The sequence below is a fragment of the Lithobates pipiens genome, unplaced genomic scaffold (assembly GCF_037356315.1).
Source record: "Lithobates pipiens isolate NorthernLeopardFrog02 unplaced genomic scaffold, aLitPip1_a1.2 Scaffold_16, whole genome shotgun sequence".
Taxonomy (NCBI): domain Eukaryota; kingdom Metazoa; phylum Chordata; class Amphibia; order Anura; family Ranidae; genus Lithobates; species Lithobates pipiens.
In genome coordinates this window covers 453,319,132-453,337,858 of record NW_027507748.1, presented here as the reverse complement: position 1 = coordinate 453,337,858, position 18,727 = coordinate 453,319,132, and positions in this window count along the sequence as shown.

Below are 18,727 nucleotides of genomic sequence, written 5' to 3'. Positions count from 1 at the left end.
CTGGCAATAGTATGTGAAATCCTGGCAATGGTGGCTGCATTCCTGGCTAATAGTGAGTGAAATCCTGGCAATGGTGGCTGCATTCCTGGCAATAGTGAGTGAAATCCTGGCTAATGGTGGCTGCATTCCTGGCAATAGTGAGTGAAATCCTGGCAATGGTGGGTGCATTCCTGGCAATAGTATGTGAAATCCTGGCAATGGTGGCTGCATTCCTGGCTAATAGTATGTGAAATCCTGGCAATGGTGGCTGCATTCCTGGCAATAGTGAGTGAAATCCTGGCAATGGTGGCTGCATTCCTGGCAATAGTGAGTGAAATCCTGGCTAATGGTGGCTGCATTCCTGGCTAATGGTGGCTGCATTCCTGGCTAATAGTGAGTAAAATCCTGGCAATGGTGGCTGCATTCCTGGCTAATGGTGGCTGAAATCCTGGCTAATGGTGGCTGAAATCCTGGCTAATGGTGGCTGCATTCCTGGCTAATGGTGAGTGAAATCCTGGCTAATGGTGGCTTCATTCCTGGCCAATGGTGGCTGCATTCCTGGCAATAGTGAGTGAAATCCTGGCAATGGTGGCTGCATTCCTGGCTAATAGTGAGTGAAATCCTGGCAATGGTGGCTGCATTCCTGGCAATAGTGAGTGAAATCCTGGCAATGGTGGCTGCATTCCTGGCTAATAGTATGTGAAATCCTGGCAATGGTGGCTGCATTCCTGGCAATAGTGAGTGAAATCCTGGCAATGGTGGCTGCATTCCTGGCAATAGTGAGTGAAATCCCGGCTAATGGTGGCTGCATTCCTGGCTAATGGTGGCTGCATTCCTGGCTAATAGTGAGTGAAATCCTGGCAATTGTGGCTGCATTCCTGGCTAATGGTGGCTGAAATCCTGGCTAATGGTGGCTTCATTCCTGGCTAATGGTGGGTGCATTCCTGGCAATGGTGGGTGCATTCCTGGCAATGGTGGGAGCGCAGATGGGCATTGACCCTTATTTTGCTTCAGAGTTTTTTATTTAAAATTTTAAGTTTTTTTTTCCTGAAACTTCCCTCTTATTCGCCAATAAATACGGTATATCCAAATAACACGCCCGAGCTCATCTCTTCAACACACACAGCCACAAAGCCAAGAGAATTCTTGTTGGGCCGTGTATTAGTGTTCGAACGAACACACTTAGACCGATTTTTAATGGTTCAAAGAATGTCAGGCAAAATGGTCGGCCCTCGTGCATGTTCACTTCATCAAATCTGGCCCTCTTTGAAAAAAGTTTGGATGGTGTATTGTTTGGTATAAGGTTATAAAGTATAAAAGTTAGCGCAGTTAGCATATAATCTTTTTTGTTTTATTCAGGTTTTCACTTTAAGTGGAACCACATTTGACTGTAGCAAACTGATTTTTTAGTAGGGGTACATCACAATATTTTGCACTTCTAAATATAATTTTTTTGCGCCGGTAGACATATTTGAGTTTGTAAACACTGATGCATTTCGGCTAAGAAGCCTTCTTCAAAGCTTGCTTATGCTAAGTATGCTTTGATGAAGACTTCTCAGATGAAACGAGTTAGCATATAGCCTATAGCCTGTACCCATGTAACCAATAAAGGACTTTTATTCAAGAGCATCCGAGTTGCCAGCCCTTTCTGATTCAAGTATTGTATTTGGGGCCTGAATGTCCTGGTTAGAGCACTGGATCACAGATCGTGGACTTTCATATTGGCAGTGGAGCTAGAGTATAATTTTGTTTATCTATTGTATATAATTAGTTTGATGAGGATTTTTGTTATTCTGTTTATTTATGTTAATTAAGTTAGGTATTTTGTCAGTGGGTTTTTCATATACTTATACCTATATTTATGTTTGCCATTTGCTGCGTTTTGGATGCCCTTTCTTTTAATAATAATACATTCATATATATATATATATATATATATATATATATATATATATATATATATATATATATATATATATATACAGTATATATATATTTACTGTATATATAAATGCTCTGGTCCCAGTTTCCTAGTGTAGCTACACAAATTTGGCCATCCATGTTGTTGATTCCTGACAACATGACAGCATTCTGAGAAAATGAAAGCTAGACAGCATACAGAACACTGATGTATTCTGCAACAATAAAGATCAATGCCAACAACATGGGGATTCTTAAGTTCTTTTCTATCCATAAAGACAATCAGTTAAAATAATTACGGTTAAGAGCAGATGTGTTAAAGTTTAAGATGTCACAGAACCTGGTCAGCATAGAAAGAATAAAATATAATTCTTATTATGAATGATGATTTTCCACATATGCCTTAAGAACCCAGTGAGCTGAAAGAAAATAAGCTGATGAGCTTGGGAGCTATTGTGTTCTGACAGGGGGACTGCACTCCTCCCATTAGATTACACCGGCCTGCACTCACAGCCATTGGTTGCCAGCAATGATTGGATGTCAATCAGATGCTGGTTTTCCAGCATGCCTGTTCGACAGAAACTGACCCTTTGGACGGCTTCTGTTGGACAGGTTGGTGTATACACAGGACAAATGTCAGGCAGTTTCTGTTTAAACGGCTGATACCGGGCAATATTTAGCCTGTGTGTACAGGGCTTAAGTTGTTTAGGGGCCTAACAGGCACAAAGTTTTTGTCCAAAAATATTAATGTCTATATATAGTTAGAAGATAGAGATAATATGATGGACTTTAACGGTACCAGTAAGGGACATATAGACACAATTAATACTTAGTGTCTTTATTATAAAAAAGGTAAAGATTAATTTTTTTATAAGCATAAAATCATTGAAAATTACTTGGATGTCAATACATAAAAAAATCTCTATTTTTACAAAAGGTTGAAGCGTTTCACATCCTTGCATCTTCAGGACCTTATATTATTGACTTGTAACAGAGAATCTGTTAAAAAAAAAAAGAGAAACCTGTAAGTGTTAGTTACATTTAGATTATATAGGAGCAAAATAGAATTATTCCAAAAAATCATCCCATGAGATGAGACAATAGCATATATGGGACTCACATCTAGGTAGAACCCGCAAAAAAAGGGAAGTCGTTTGGTAGATGTTTTCTGTGACTTTATGTCATGGAACTTCCATCTTACATTCGTGATACGATGGACCTACTGAGAAAGATATACAATATGAGTATTCCCTCTGACAGTATACTATTCTTCATTGGTATGGAGGCTTTATATTGCAGTATACCGCATTCTTTCGGTATCCCAGTAGTGGAAACATTTTTGAACACAGGGGATGATGCGGCCAGGCCCCATAATGCCTTTGTGACTGAGCTGTTGCAGCATATTCTAACAAGGAATGTTGGTGGCTCCCACTACTTCCAGGTGCAGGGGGTTGCAATGGAGACATGTAGTGTGAAGATTTTTCATGATAGATATCAATAGGTAATGTATAAAATGAATGTATATAAAGTTACTAATTATGTTTGAATATGGAGATAACAATAAGGATATGGATGGTATTTAATGAATTCAACTTCACTATCCTGTTTCCTTTTTTCAAAATAAGATCTTGTATAGACATATATGATGTGCCGTGATATCTAGAGATAGATGATTCTTAACCAGGTCCTGATTTTTAGGAGCCCCTGTATGGAGTTAATCTGGGGGTAATGTGGCTGTTTTTCAGTCCAATTGACCGACCAAGGTGGTGGAGTTGAGGTTGTAGGAAACTGGGGATTCCCATTCTTACCAGGCCTCTTATGGTGCATTGTCTGGCTGCACAGTAATGATATGTGAACTATCTGGTTTCGCAGGAAGATAGATGATATGGCATGAAATGTGGTTTTGGTGTCCTTCTGGGGGGTATAGCTGGCACCTGACCTTTTTGTTTCCTAGTTCGGTCTAGGACAAAGTATGGGCGTTTGCTATTTAACGATGTGACACTCATGCCAGCTCTAGTGCACATGCGCAGGGTTTCTATTTCGGATCTTACACAGCGTGGGCCCGGGAGTGCAAACGGCCCACTTTATCACTAGTCATTATCCCCACCCAGCTGGGCAAGACCTTCCCAGTGCCCCACCTGCACATTATATTAATTAGGAGGCTGTTTGGGCAAGGAATTCTGATGGAGGATGAGGCTGGAGATATTGTTTAGAAAATAACATCAACAGGGTGCATTGTTTCAACTGTCCCCAGTCAGATGGTAAGTTGCCATCTTTTTGTATGTTTGGTTTTGAGCTACTTTTTTATTTTCTAGTACCTTGCTTTGCATTTACTTAATGCAAATGGAGTTACTTTCATTATATTTATAAATAGTTGTTTGTTTATTATTTATAGTGAAAATCATTACTTGGTCATTACAAGTGAATGAGCAACCTCATACTAAACAACACCCACAAGTTATATCTCTACATTATCTGAGGTATATATATATATATATATGCGTGTGTGTGTGTTTCTCTTACTACTTCCTTCTATGTATGCCTCCATATTTGAGTGGGTGTACTAACCAAATCCTTAGTATATGGGGTATTGACCATACACTGGAAATTTCTTAGGTATCTAACAATGAAAGAACTACAGAGTCCCTGTTGTTGTGCCGTTTGGCTGATGTTCATACCCCCGCCTTCCCTTTCTCCATTAAAAGTCTATCCTTTGTGAGTATTTGAGTGCTATGACAAACCTATGCTTTTTTTATTGCCTCCACACCAAATCGTGTTTCCATACTAAACTATATGATCTCTTGATGTTTTATCTATAGTGACTAATTCTGTGTCTAAAGACATTCTCTGTTACAAGTCAATAATATAAGGTCCTGAAGAAGCAAGGATGTGAAACGAGTCAACCTTTTGACATATGTAAAAACAGAGATTGTTTTATGTATTGACATCCAAGTAATTTTCAATGATTTTATGCTTGTAAAAAATTCTGCTCGTCAGTCCTGCCTACTTAAGCCATACAGTCCACAGGGTCTCTGCCTTCGCCTTGGTCTACATCACAAGAAACATCTCCTGCGGTCCTGTTTAAAGACTGGCTTTGCTGGCATCCCTTCTGGCTCCAGATCCTGCTTGCTGTTCCACTACTTTGATCCCTGACTTCTGGCTTGGCTGACTATACGTTCTGGTTACTGAACTCTGGCTATGTTAGGACAACATTTGTTGTTTTTACTTTTATTATTAAAAATGTGTTATTTAGCTGTACTTCTGTCTCAGGCCGCGTACACACGGGCGGACTATCCGTCCAACTAAGTCCGTCAGACAAACCGACAGACAGTCCGTCCTACTTTTGAATGAACGGACTTGACCACACACGATGAACAGACAGTCCGCTGAAAGCTTGCGCGATGACGTGTACAGCACGTACGACGGGACTAGAAATACGACGTCCAATACACTGCAATGCAACCTTCGGCCGTGTAAATCCTTTCTGAGCATGCGCCATACTTAGTCCGTCCAACTTGCCTACTCACGAGCAGACTGTCCGCTGAAACCAAGTTTGGACGGACAATATTACGGAAATTCCGAAAGACTTAGTCCGCCAGACTGTCCGCTGAAAAAGTCCGCTGAAGCCCACACACGAGCGGACTGTCCGTCAGACAGTCCGCCCGTGTGTACGCGGCCTAAGTCTGATTTCATGGTTCCTGACACTAGGCAAAGGCCATGAATTCAGAAGATGCAGTCAATCCACTTGTTGGTAATATGTTTTTCAGATTCAATGAACTGGATCATTGCATGGATCAGTTCACAATGGCATTACAAATGCTCCTGAGTCACACGGCTCACCTGGAATCTCCCACTGTTGCTGCCTATGTTGCAGGCCGACACTGCTGCTGCGCCCGCATCTGTGCAGGCACCCGCCTCAAGTGTTACCTCTATAAGTGGTATATCTGGTTCCGCTCTGCTTCTGTAACCATTTGGGGGCAATCCTGTCCAATGCAGAGGGTTTCCTAACCAGGTTGAGATATACTTTGAGATGCTGTGCCAGGCGTTTCCTGGACAAAAGCAAAGTAGGTTTTGTGATATCTTTGCTTTCTGAGAGAGCCTTGGCCTGGACAAACTCTCTATGGGAGATGCAAAAACCTGTTGTCTTGAGCTACCCTGAGTTTGCGGCTTAGTTTAAAAGGGGATTTGATGTTCCCACACGCTCCACTTCTGCTGCCAAGTGCCTCATGTCCATCGAACAGAGTACAAGAACTGTTGCTGACAACACCATTGAATTCCATACTCTGGTAGTAGAGTTTGCGTGGAACAATGAGGCCCTCGTGGCTGCTTTTTTTTCTCATGGTCTCTCTAATACCATAAAGGTGGAGATAGCAGCCGAGATATACTCACTGAGCTGGAGAAGTTGATCACGTTTGCCAACCTCATTGACTCCAGACTCAGAGAAAGACTCTTTTAAGGAGCGCGTGCAGAAGACTCCTGTCCATTTGTCTCTGGGCTTTGCAGTCCCACCTGTCCCTCCCTCACCTCTTGGTACCGAGTCGGTCAGTGAAGGGAAACCCATGCACTTGGGTTTCATGCATCTCCCTGCGGATGAGAGAAACTTTAGGAGGAGGGATAGATTGTGCCTTTTTTGTGGCCAGGCAGGTCACTTTTTGAAGTCTTGTCCCCCCTGTCCAGTGAACGCCCGAACCTTGAGGTCCTTCACGGATGGACCTTAGGTGGCATTGTTTCATTTACAGTTATCCAGAAGGATAAGCCCCTGGTTTCAGTTACTCTTTCTTGGGCTGAGTTGTTCATCAAGATACAGGCTCTAATTGACTCTGGGGCTGCAGGCCTGTTCATTGATACTGCCTTTGTATCGAAACACTCAATTGGACTGCAGCTGCATGACACTCCACTTGCCATTGAAGCTCTTCACGGGAGGCCTCTACAGTCTGCCCATGTGACTCATGAGATGGTTCAATTGTCCTTAGCTGTAGGGGCTCTTCACCATGACATAATCCAATTCCAAGTTATTTCCTCACCCAAGTTTCCACTGGTAATTGGTTATCCTTGGTTACAGAGGCACAACCCCTCTTTTGATTGGTTCCATGCTGAGGTTCTCTCCTGGTCACCACAATGCAGTGAGACATGCTTCCAGAAGGTAGGCAAGGTTCTCTGCACCTCCTCACTCTCCTCCCTGCCAGAGGATACCAAGATTTTAGCAATGTCTTTGACAAAGGTCAAGCCAGTAGTTTGCCTCCACACTGGACATATGATTGTGCAATTGACCTTTAACCTGGTGCCATACCCCCTCGTGGTTGGATTTACCCTTTGCAGATCTTGGAAGCTAAGGCTATGAAGGAGTATGTCGCAGATGCACTTTCTCTGGGTTTCATGTGCAAATCCTCCTGAGGCATTCAAAATATGCATATTAGAAGGAAGGTCCAATGTGTAAGCCACTGGGTTAATCCTGCAAAGAATATGGAAAGGCCCAATAAACCAAGGGAACTGCAAACTTCAGTAAGGGAATATGAAGTTGGAGGTTGTGAGATGACAGCCAGACCCTGTCCCCAACCTGGTAGGAAGGTGCAGGCAGGCGTCTGCGGTCAGTATGGAGTCTGTACCTATTGTTAGCATGTTGCAAAACCTTCTGGATTTGTGCCCAGGTGGAATGAAGACCACAGACAATAGTCTGAAATATAAGAATTGCTAAAAAAGGACTGATTGGCTCGTTCTGCGGCCCCATTAGACTGCAGGTGATATGCAAAGCAGAAAGCAAGCTGAATTTCCAACTGTGCACAAAAGGCTTGCCAGAATCGGAACACAAACTGACTACCCATGTCCAAGACAATCACCTTAGGTAGCCCATGTAAGAAAAAGATCTCCCGAGCAAAAATTGGAGCCAGTTCCTTAGAAGTGGGCAACTACTTAAGTGGAATACAATGACACAGCTTTGAGAACTGGTCAACCACCATAAGGATAACTGTGTTGCCCTGTGAGTTGGGTAACTCCACAATGAAATCCATAGACAGGTGGGTCCAGGGCCTCTCTCCATTGGGTATGGGTTGTAGGAGGCCCACTGGAAGGTGTCATGGAGTCTGATTCTGAGCACACATGGAACAGGCAGCTACAAAGGCAGTTATATCAGCACGTAGACTAGGCCCCCAGAATTGTTGGGAAATGGCCCAAAAGAGTTGATCCTTCCCAGGGTGGCCAGCAGACTTGGGAGAATGGTAAGTCTGGAGCATGGCAGTACTGAGACTCTTTGGGACAAAGCCACAGTCACAAGGTTTCTCAGGAAGAGCATGGACCTGAGCAGCAAGAATTTTGTCACCCAAAGGAGAAGTGAAACGGGTGTGAACTGTAGCCAAAATATGATCAGCAGGAATCCCAGGAACCAGAACTGACTCCAACTTGGAAGTGGAGGAAAATTGTTGTGACAAGGCGTCAGCCCTAACATTCTTAGTACTGGGTAAGAATGAGACAATGTAACTGAAACTTGACAAGAAAAGGGCCAATTACGCCCTTCTGGGAGAGTGGCATTTAGCCTCAGATAAGAATGTGAGATTCTTATGGTCAGTAAGAATGAGAACCCGCAACAGTGGTACCTTTGAGGAGATGTCTCAACAACCTTATCGATCGTAACAATCTTAACAACCTATGCCCCATCTCTTTGCTCCCCATTTTATCCAAACTCCTCAAACATCTGGTCTGCAACCGACTGAGCATCCAACTCACTGATAATAGCCTTCTTGATCCCCTTCAGTCTGGATTTCGTCCTCAACACTCCACATAAACCATTCTTCTAAGACTAACAAACGATCTACTAACGGCCAAAACCAGTTGACACTATTATGTACTCCTACTCCTGGACCTCTCTGCTGCCTTTGATATGGTTGACCTCCTCCTCCTCAAAAAACTCCACGCTTTTGGTCTCTGCGACTGTACTCTTTGCTGGTTCTCTTCCTACTTATCCAACCTCACCTTTAGCGTTTTTTACAACTCTACTTCCTCCTCTTCTCTTCCTTTCTTGGTTGGGGTCCCCCAAGGTTCTGTTCTTGGACTTCTCCTTTTTTCAATCTATACCTCCTCCCTGGGTCAGCTGATAGCCTCCCATGGCTTCCATTACCAGTTCTACACTGACAACACCCAAATCTATTTCTTTACCCCTCAGCTCACTCCTTATGTCTCCTCACATATCACTAATTTACTTTCAGATATATCAGCCTGCATGTCACACCACTTCCTCAAACTCAATCTATCCAAAATGAACTCTTAATTTTTCCTCCCCGATAAGCCCCTTCCCCTGATCTCTGTCAAAATCTATGGCACAACTATAAGCCCATCCCCACATGCCAAGGTTCTAGGTGTAGTCCTTGACTCTGAACTCTCCTTTGAGCATCACGTTCAATCACTGTGCAAATCCTGCTGCCTCAACCTCCGCACCTTCTCCAAAATACACCCCTTTCTAACCAATGATGCAACAAAGCTCTTAATTCACTTGCTGGTCTCACCTTGACTACTGCCACTACCTTCTCATTGGCTTACCTCTACATAGTTTATCACCTCTTCAATCCATCATGAATGCTGCTGCCAGGCTCATCCACCTTACCAATCGCTCTGTCTCTGCTACCTCTCTCTGTCAATCCCTCCACTGGCTTCCGCTCGGCCGAAGAATTAAATTTAAAATGCTAACAACTATGTACAAAGCCATCCACAATTTATCCCCCAGCTACATCACTAGCCTAGTCTCTAAATACCAACCTACTCATTCTCTTCATTCCTCTCAAGACCTCCTGCTCTCTAGCTACCTTGTCACCTCCTCCCATGCTCACCTCCAGGACTTTTCCAAAGCCTCTCCAATCCCATGGAATGCCCTATCCCAATCTGTCCACTTATCTCCTACTATATTAGCTTTTCTAAGATCCCTGAAAACCCTTCTCTTCAGAGAAGTCTACCCTACCCACACCTAGCAACTGTTTTTTCATTTTCCACTTGACCCTCCCTTCTAGATAATCTGTAAGCTCTAATGAGCAGGGCCCTATGATCCCTCCTGTATTGATTTGTATTGTACTGTCTGCCCTTTTGTTGTAAAGCGCTGCTCAAACTGTTGGCGCTATATAAATCCTGTATAATAATAATAACGTCTCCATTCTTTAAGGCTAAAATGATCACCAACAGCTCTCTGTCACAAATCTCAGAATTGCACTCCACAGGTGACAATTTCTTGTAAAATTAGCCACAAGGATGCATAGCGCTCTCAGAGGTAGGACGTTGAGACAGAAGGGCGCCAATACCATTCTCAGAAGCATCAACCTCAAGGATAAAAGGTAACGTAGGATCAGGATGTGCCAACACAGGAGCACAAGCAAAGGCACCATTGAGACTCTCAAAGGCCTTAATGGACTCCGGAGACCAACTCTGTGTGTTACCATCCTTTCTGGTCATATCAGTCAGGGACTTGACCAGAGAAGTTACGAATAAACTTCCGATAATAGTTGGAAAAGCCCAGGAAATGCTGCAGAGGACGTAAAGCCATGGGTCTGGGCCACTGTAGAACTGCCGAAAGAGTCCATAGAAAAATCAGCAGTGTAAATGACATAACCCAGGAATTTAACATGTTCACGATAGAACTCGCACTTCTCCAGTTTACAATATAGATTTTTCTCTCTTCGTTTCTGAAGAACACCACAGACATCTGTGTGGTGGCTCTCTGGGGACTTGGAAAATATGAGGATATCATTGAGATAAACTATCACACATAACTGCAACAAATCTCAGAGGACATTGTTAATAAATTCCTGGAAAACTGCCGGGGCGTTACAAAGGCCAAAAGGCATTACGAGGTACTCATAATGGCCTGTTCTGGTATTAAATGCGGTTTTCCACTCATCGCCCTCCTTAATCCTCATGAGATTGTATGCCCCTCTCAAATCAAGTTTCATGAAATCCGTTTCTCCCGGTCAAATAATTCTGTAATCAACGGAATTGGATAGGCATTCTTAATCATAAAACAATTAAATTCCCCTCTAATCAATACAAGGTCTCAGTTCACCACTCTTCTTTTTCACAAATAAGAAACCAGCACCAGCAGGAGATGAGGATTTGCGGAAACCTTGAGAAAGTGCATCTGCAACATACTCCTCCATGGTCTTCTCCTCCAAGATCGATAAAGGGCAGACTCGGTCACGAGGGGTATGGCACCAGGTTGAAGGTCAATTGTACAATCATACGGTTAGTGTGAAGGCAAACTATCGACTTGACCTTTTTCAAAGACATTGCTAAAATTGCGGCACTCCTCTGGCAGGGAGGAGAGTGAAAAGGTGCACAGAACCTTGGCTACCTTCTGGAAGCATGCCTCACTGCATTGTGGTGACCAGTAGAGAACCTCATCATGGATCCAATCAAAAGAGGAGTTGGCTCTTTGCAACCAAGGATAACCAATAACCAGTGGAAACTTACGTGAGGAAATAACTTGGAATTGGATTATCTCATGGTGAAGAGCCCCTACAGCCATGGACAATGGAACCATCTCATGAGTCACATGAGCAGGCTGTAGAGGTCTCCCATCAAGAGCCTCAATCGTAAGTAGAATGTCACGCAGCTGCAGAGGAATCAAGTGCTTCAATACAAAGGCAGCATCAATGAACAGGCCTGCAGCCCCAGAGTCGATTTATGCCTGTATCTCAACGGACGACTCAGCCCAAGAAAGGGTTGACCAAAACCAGGGGCTTATCCTTCTGGATAACTGAGGATGAAACAACGCCATCTAAGGTCTGTCCGTGACAGGACCTCAAGGTTTGGGCATTCCCTGGGTGGTAGGACAAGACTTCAAAAAGTGACCTGCCTTGGCACAATCTCTTCCTCCTCCTAAAGGCACTCTCATCCACAGAGAGAATCCCAAGTGCAAGGGTTCACCTTCACTGACTGACTCGGTACCAGGAGGCATGGGAGGTGAGGGGGGCACGGGTGTGACTGCAAAGCTCGGAGGCAAACTTACAGGAGTCTTCCACAGGCATTCTTGAAAAGAGAGTCTTTCTCTGAGTCTGGAGTCAATGAGGATGGCAAACATGATCAACTTCTCCAGCTCAGTGAGTATATTTTGGGCTGCTATCTCATCCTTGATGGTATCTGAGAGACCATGAGAAAAAGCAGCCACAAGGGCCTCATTGTTCCACACAACCTCTGTGCCAGAGAACGGAATTCAATGGCGTAGTCGGCAACAGATGTCATACTCTGTTCGATGGACATGAGACACTTGGTAGCAGAAGCAGAGCATGTGGGAATGTCAAATACCCTTTTAAATGAAGCCATAAACTCAGGGTAGCTCAAGACAACAGGTTTTTGCGTCTCCCATAGAGAGTTTCCCCAAGGCAAGGCTCTCTCAGAAATCAAAGATATCGCGAAAAGTGCTTTGCTTCTGTCCGTGGGAAATGCCTGGGGCAGCATCTCAAAGTATATCTCAACCTGGTTGAGAAACCCTTTGCATTGGACTGGATCGCCCCAAATTGCTGGGGAAGCGGAGCAGAACCAGACACCTCTTATTTGGTAATACCTGAGGCATGCACAGAGAATGAAGCCGCAGCAGGGTCGGCCGGCAGCATGGGTTGTACTGTGGCACCTACAGTGGGAGATTCCAGGTAAGTGACTCAGGAGCATTTGTAATGCCATGGCAAACTGATCCATGCAGAGATCCAGTTCATTCAATCTGGAAAAAATCTTACCAACAAGTGGATTGACTGCATCTTCTGAATTCATGGCCTTCGCCTACTGGCAGAAACAATGAAATCAGGCAGAGACAGAAGTACAGTTAAATCACATGTACAATAAGTGAAAGCAAACAGAGACACTTATCCAGCGCTCAAGATAAGAAGTAAATAAACTAAGCAGCTGCTGTAGTCAAATATAACATTAAGGCAACCAGCACCCTAAAAATATAAAAATTGTGACAGTCCAGGTGTTGAGTAATTTCTCATGAGACAGTTCATATCATTGCAGAAATGTTCCACCGTCACCACACCTTGTGATTTCACACCCTATAGGAAGTGCACTCACGAACTCCTAATTATCAATCGCCTTAGTGAATCAATCCATCTTTATCTCAGCAACTAAAGGAGATCAGCGTGCGATTTCAGTAATGATCAAATCGACAGAGATATTGCTTCCTGATCTTAAACATTCCAGATTGAACACACCTGCAATCCTCTTATTCCATTCAAGCTTATAGAAGGAAAAGGAATCCTCATACTGTGAAACTGCAAACTTTTATTGTCCCAAAAACACCCGACCCTTAAGTTATTGTGCTTACACAAAGATATATCTAAAACAGCATTCAGGTATAATTTACACTGCTGGTGAAAGCATTTCCGATAATCTCACCACCTCAGAAAGTAACAGATGGTGGTGGTTCCCGGGAGAGACTCGGAATCAAATCCCCAGTGCAGCATGCCATGTGATCTCCCCTAGACACGGTTCTATATACCTGAATACTGTTTTAAATACATCTTTGTGTAAGTACAATAGCTTAAGGGTCGGGTGTTTTTGGGACAATAAAAGTTTGCAGTTTCACACTACGAGGATTCCTTTTCCTTCTATTTGCTTGAGTGGAATAAGAGGATTGTGGGTGTGTTCAGTCTGGAATGTTCAGGATCAGGACGCCATATCTCTGTTGATTTGATTGTTACTGAAATCGCACGCTGATGTCCTTTAGTTGCTGAGATAAATCTGGATTGATTCACTAAAGCGATTGATAATTCGGGAGTGGAAGTGGGAGTGGAATCACAAGATGTGGTGACAGTGGAACATTTCTGCAATAATATGAACTGTCTCATGAGACATTACTCAACAAGCGCACTGTCACAATTTTTATATTTTTAGAGTGCTGGTTGCTCATATTCATTTTTTTTTGTTTTTGTTTTTTGAGCGCTGCTTAAACTGGAAAGAATCTCTTTGGAACTTTTTTGCTTTCTCCTTACAGTTAAATCACACTTGTTTAATAATAAAAGTAAAATGAACAAACGTAGTCAAAACATAGCCAGAGTTCAGTACCTCAAATGGATAGTTAGCCAAGCCAGAAGTCAGGGATCAATGTAGTGGAACAGCAAGCAGGATCTGGAGCCAGAAGGGATGACAGCAAAGCAAGTCTTGAACAGGATCGCAGGAGATAGTATCTGTGATTTGACCAAGGTGAAGGCAGAGCTCCTCTGGATTGGACAGCTTAAGTAGGCAGGACTGATGGGCAGGATATCATCAACAGCTGAGTAACTGTGGAGAGATAGGAGCTGGAAATTAGCCGACAGCTGAGCGGCCAGCTCAGAGAAGGAAGGGCTGAGCCCAGCCCTGACAATTAATTGACAAGTGGGACATGAACCACAATACCTTTATTACTTTAGCAGGAACTCCAGTAGAACCTGTCCATTATTGGTGCCAGTACATTCATCTAAGAAACTGGGGGACCAATAACTGGTTGAGCACCTCACCCCAGACTCTGGTGATTGGGTATAGCAACTCACCATTGATCACAAAGTTGGGGAACCTTTATTTGTTTTTGGGCACTTCTGATACCTCATTAATCACAGTGACCTGCTCCCTGGCATTTTTAATATAGGGTCCCATATGTGGGTTGTACCAAATTAACTCCTTGATATGTCCAGATCAGGATGTGCAGGATCATCCTCCTAGGGTATAATCTCTAATGGGGAGGTTTCCTCTACGTTTTCCCCAACCATGACTGACACAAGGGGCGATTCCCGCCCTGGGGTCTCCTTAGCCCTTGTACACATGGTCGAACATTCCGACAACAAAATCCGTCAAAAATACTCAAAAATCCATCGAAACTGGTGTTGCATACACATGGTCAGACAAAGTTGTCGGAAAATCCGATCGTTTGTAAGGTGATGACGTTATTTCGTTACGACGGGACTACATTCAGGCTAGTAGCCAATAGCTTTGGTCTAGGAATTTCATCTAAGCATGCGTGGCACTTAGTCCGATTGGAATTCTCTACAAACGATTGGACAAAGTCCAATCGGATCATGTTGTCGGAAATTTTTATAGCCCAGCTCTAAAACTTTGTCAGTCGGATATTCCGACAGAAACAGTCCGATGGAGCCCACACATGGTCGGATTATCCAACAACACGGTCCGATCGGACATTTTCCGTCGGAATGTCCGATCGTGTGTACAAGGGCTTAGACTTTTGACTGTCTGCCACAGATAAAATCTCCTCAACACTTTCTGAAGTCACATTGTCCAGCCCTTCAAAGGAAGCAGAACAGTCACACTGTCCAGGTAGTCCTCTGCATTGCTCCTCTTCGCATGGGCTCCTCCTGCAGGGGGCAATCAGCCTGGACATGACCCCTGGTGTGACATCGCCACCACAACACATTTTCCTTCCTGCCTGCTGAATCAGAACTCTGGGTCACAGGGTTGTTTGCTCCGTGGTTCTCCTGAGTCCTGGTTCCCAAGTTTGATATTGGCTTGCTTTTCCACTCTGTTAGGTGTTTTCTGTATTTAGGATGTCCTAGAAAATACTCTAGGATGCCTCCAAGAAAGCATTCTGTGTGCGTGGACAGCCACAGTCACCCCAAGGTGAGCCAAGGGAAAGGGGACCCTAGTCGCCTTGGACAGATACACTTCTCCATGTTCCTAATAGTTTTATCTCAAGCTTATACTAAGCTGCCTTTATTTGTTTAAATGTGCTGCAGGTGCATGGACATCAGAGGTCAGTAATTTGTTTTATGATATTGCTATAGAAGGTGAGGTTGTTTTTCAATAAATACGTGATTATGGGTCAAGATAATAAATATTTGTGGCATGTGGGACAAAATACACACACACACACACACACACACACACACACACACACACACACACACACACACACACACGAGTCTGCAGAAACATTATTGTCTATTAACAAAAGTGCTGAATGATGTTACCATCTAATAAACTTTTTTCTTGTTACTATATGACATTAGTGTTTAAACCACTGTTAGTAGGCCCCGTTTACTTTTCCTTTCCTCTTGTTACTTTCTTGCTCACCTATCCTAATAGCTTTGCTTTCACATGAAAATCTTTTTTTAAGGGGCCATTCATACCTTTTTTTCACCACTGGAGCTAATGACTTATAAGTAATAGCTAAACCAAACTCCAAATCATGAAACAATGAAAACAACAATATGAAGAAATAGCAAAGGAAAGCTTACAGTGGGCCAAACATAAAAGGATCATTATAATAATTAGGTTATTAATTAGAGACACCCAGGGCCAAAGGTGGAGAAAAGAAGAATTCTCATTCACTTCAACAAGCTAGCATAGGCCCCCCACCCTTCCACACTCTATCTAAAAAAAAGAAAAAAATTGGACTGGAGTAATATTTTTTCTCAAGCTTGAAATGTGAAGGGTTGATATTTTCTGACACAGGCAAGTATATACTGTATTTTAACATAAAACGCATGTTCAAAAAATCTGAAATTCATAAGAAAAGACCAAGACTGAATGAATGAGCTAGTACTTAGGATATGGTTAGGGTAACCCCAAGGTTGATAATTACGAAATGTAAAAATGAATTAGAACTCATGCAATTTCCCAAAAGGGATTTCATAATGATATAAGGCAAATGCTAAGTTCAAAGTTCAGTACTAATTGCAACCAATCAAAAATCATCTTGTGCTCAGATCAGCTGAATACATTTAAACAGGTTAGTATGCATTACTGCAATTTGAAATTTTCTCTTTACTACTTGCACTTATTGAGCCTGTAGATGTATCAAGATTAACATTGAACCTACTGACAATGATTATGAAGAAGTCCACTTTTATTCTAGGTATTTGGATTTTCTTTTGAATGTATTACTAACAATTAATATATTTCTAGTGTTTAACCACTTGCATACTGGGCACCTAAACCTCCTTCCTGCCCAGGCCAATTTTCAGCTTTCAGCGCTGTCCCTCTTTGAATGACAATTGTGCGGTCATGCTACACTGTACTCATATGACATTTTTAGCATTTTTTTCACACAAATAGAGCTTTCTTTTCTTTTGAATCACTACTGGGGTTTTTATTTCTTGCTAAACAAAAAAAAGACCAAAAAAATCTGGAAAAAAAAATCACATTTCCATAGTTTGTTATAAAATTTTGCAAACAGGTAATTTTTCCCCTTCACTGATGGTCACTGGTAGACTGCACTGATAGGCACTAATGAGGCTGCACTGATAAGGTGGCACTGATGGGCACTGATAGGTGGCACTGATGGGCACTGATGAGGCGGCACTGGTGGGCACTGATGAGGCTGCACTGAAGGGCATTGATAGGTGGCACTGATGGACACTGGGAAGTGACACTGATAGATGGCACTGATGATGAGGCATTGATGGGCACTGGTTGGTAGCACCGACAGCCACTAATAGGTGGCACTGGTGGGAATTGATAAGTATCACTGGTGGGCACTGGCAGGTGGCACTGGGGGTCACTGCTTAGCAGTGGCGATATGCACTGGTAGGTGGCACTGGTGGGCACTGGTAGGTGGCACTGGTGGGCACTGCTTATCAGAGTGTCTTTAGTGTGTGGGACCGATGTCCCATTTACTCCAGACCCTAATCAGCTTTTTTTTTTCTCCTCATGCAGTCAGCGTGAGGGAAAAAAACAGCTGATTACTGGCTCAGTTTACATCACGTGATCCATTGTCATTGGCTGACAGCTGATCAAGTGGTGAGGGGTCGGGATCAAATTTAGTGCAGACAGGTACTAAATGGTATAAAATATTGTTAAACAGTCACTTTTAATTAGGTGTTTTAGCGGCCTATAAAGTAGAGTCTAAAGATTGCAGTCAGCTTTAGTGCCAATTCACTGGCAGTTATATAAGAAACACTGAGAGAGGGTCTAAACTTTAAATTTTTAATGAGAGTTCCCTAAAGCCAATTCACTTGGCAGTCCCAGATATATCAGAACCCATACCAAATAGTCATATAAATTATTTTATGACCCATAAAATGTCTGAAGCTGCATCTTTGCCTCGTCTGTACTAAATATGGAGGTCTGGTGTGTTGCATCCCTTGTGCTGCTCTGACTAAAATAATCATTTAACATCTTTATGACATCTTATCTAATTATTCTCCCCACTCTAGTTTGTCACTCCTCTATCCAGGAAAATACAATCTTTCATAGCTGCAATAATTGAATGATTTGCACGTATTTCTTTAATTTGCAATGAGTAAATTATAGATACACTGTATAAGAAGAAATCCTTTTTAATGTGAATAGGTCATAACACCATCAAAAAATGTCTGTTTGTTGAATGGATTGTAAATTGACATATCTATGGTGGTTAATCTTTAATGTATAAACATATTATGATATTGATACAAGATATTATGATACTGTTGCAATACTGAAATATTGTTTTACTTCTAGACATAATGGCAATAATACTGGGGTTATTAATAAAAAAGTAATTTCATATATTACTTTTAGGGAAAAAAATACCAGGAATTTTGTTTTGTTATTGTCTGTAATCTTTTATCAAATCAAATCTCAAGTGCATCTACCTTAAAAACTGTATACTGGGAAGATATAATTAGCCAATAACTGCCAAAGTTGTTCCCAGTAATGCTGGAAGTACCTAAAGCATTAGAAATAAGAAACAGTACTCCAAATCCAAATCTCAAGGACTAGCAGACACCTTTCTCACTGCAGGTATAAAGTGATAAGGTGATAAGGCACAGAACATTTTCTTCCAGATTTTAGAAATTCAACACAAATTGTACTTTTAAAGGCTACTGTTTAGGGCGTAATTAATATTTAAAAAATATTTGGCAGTTAATGAAGATTATGGAGTAATGGGGAC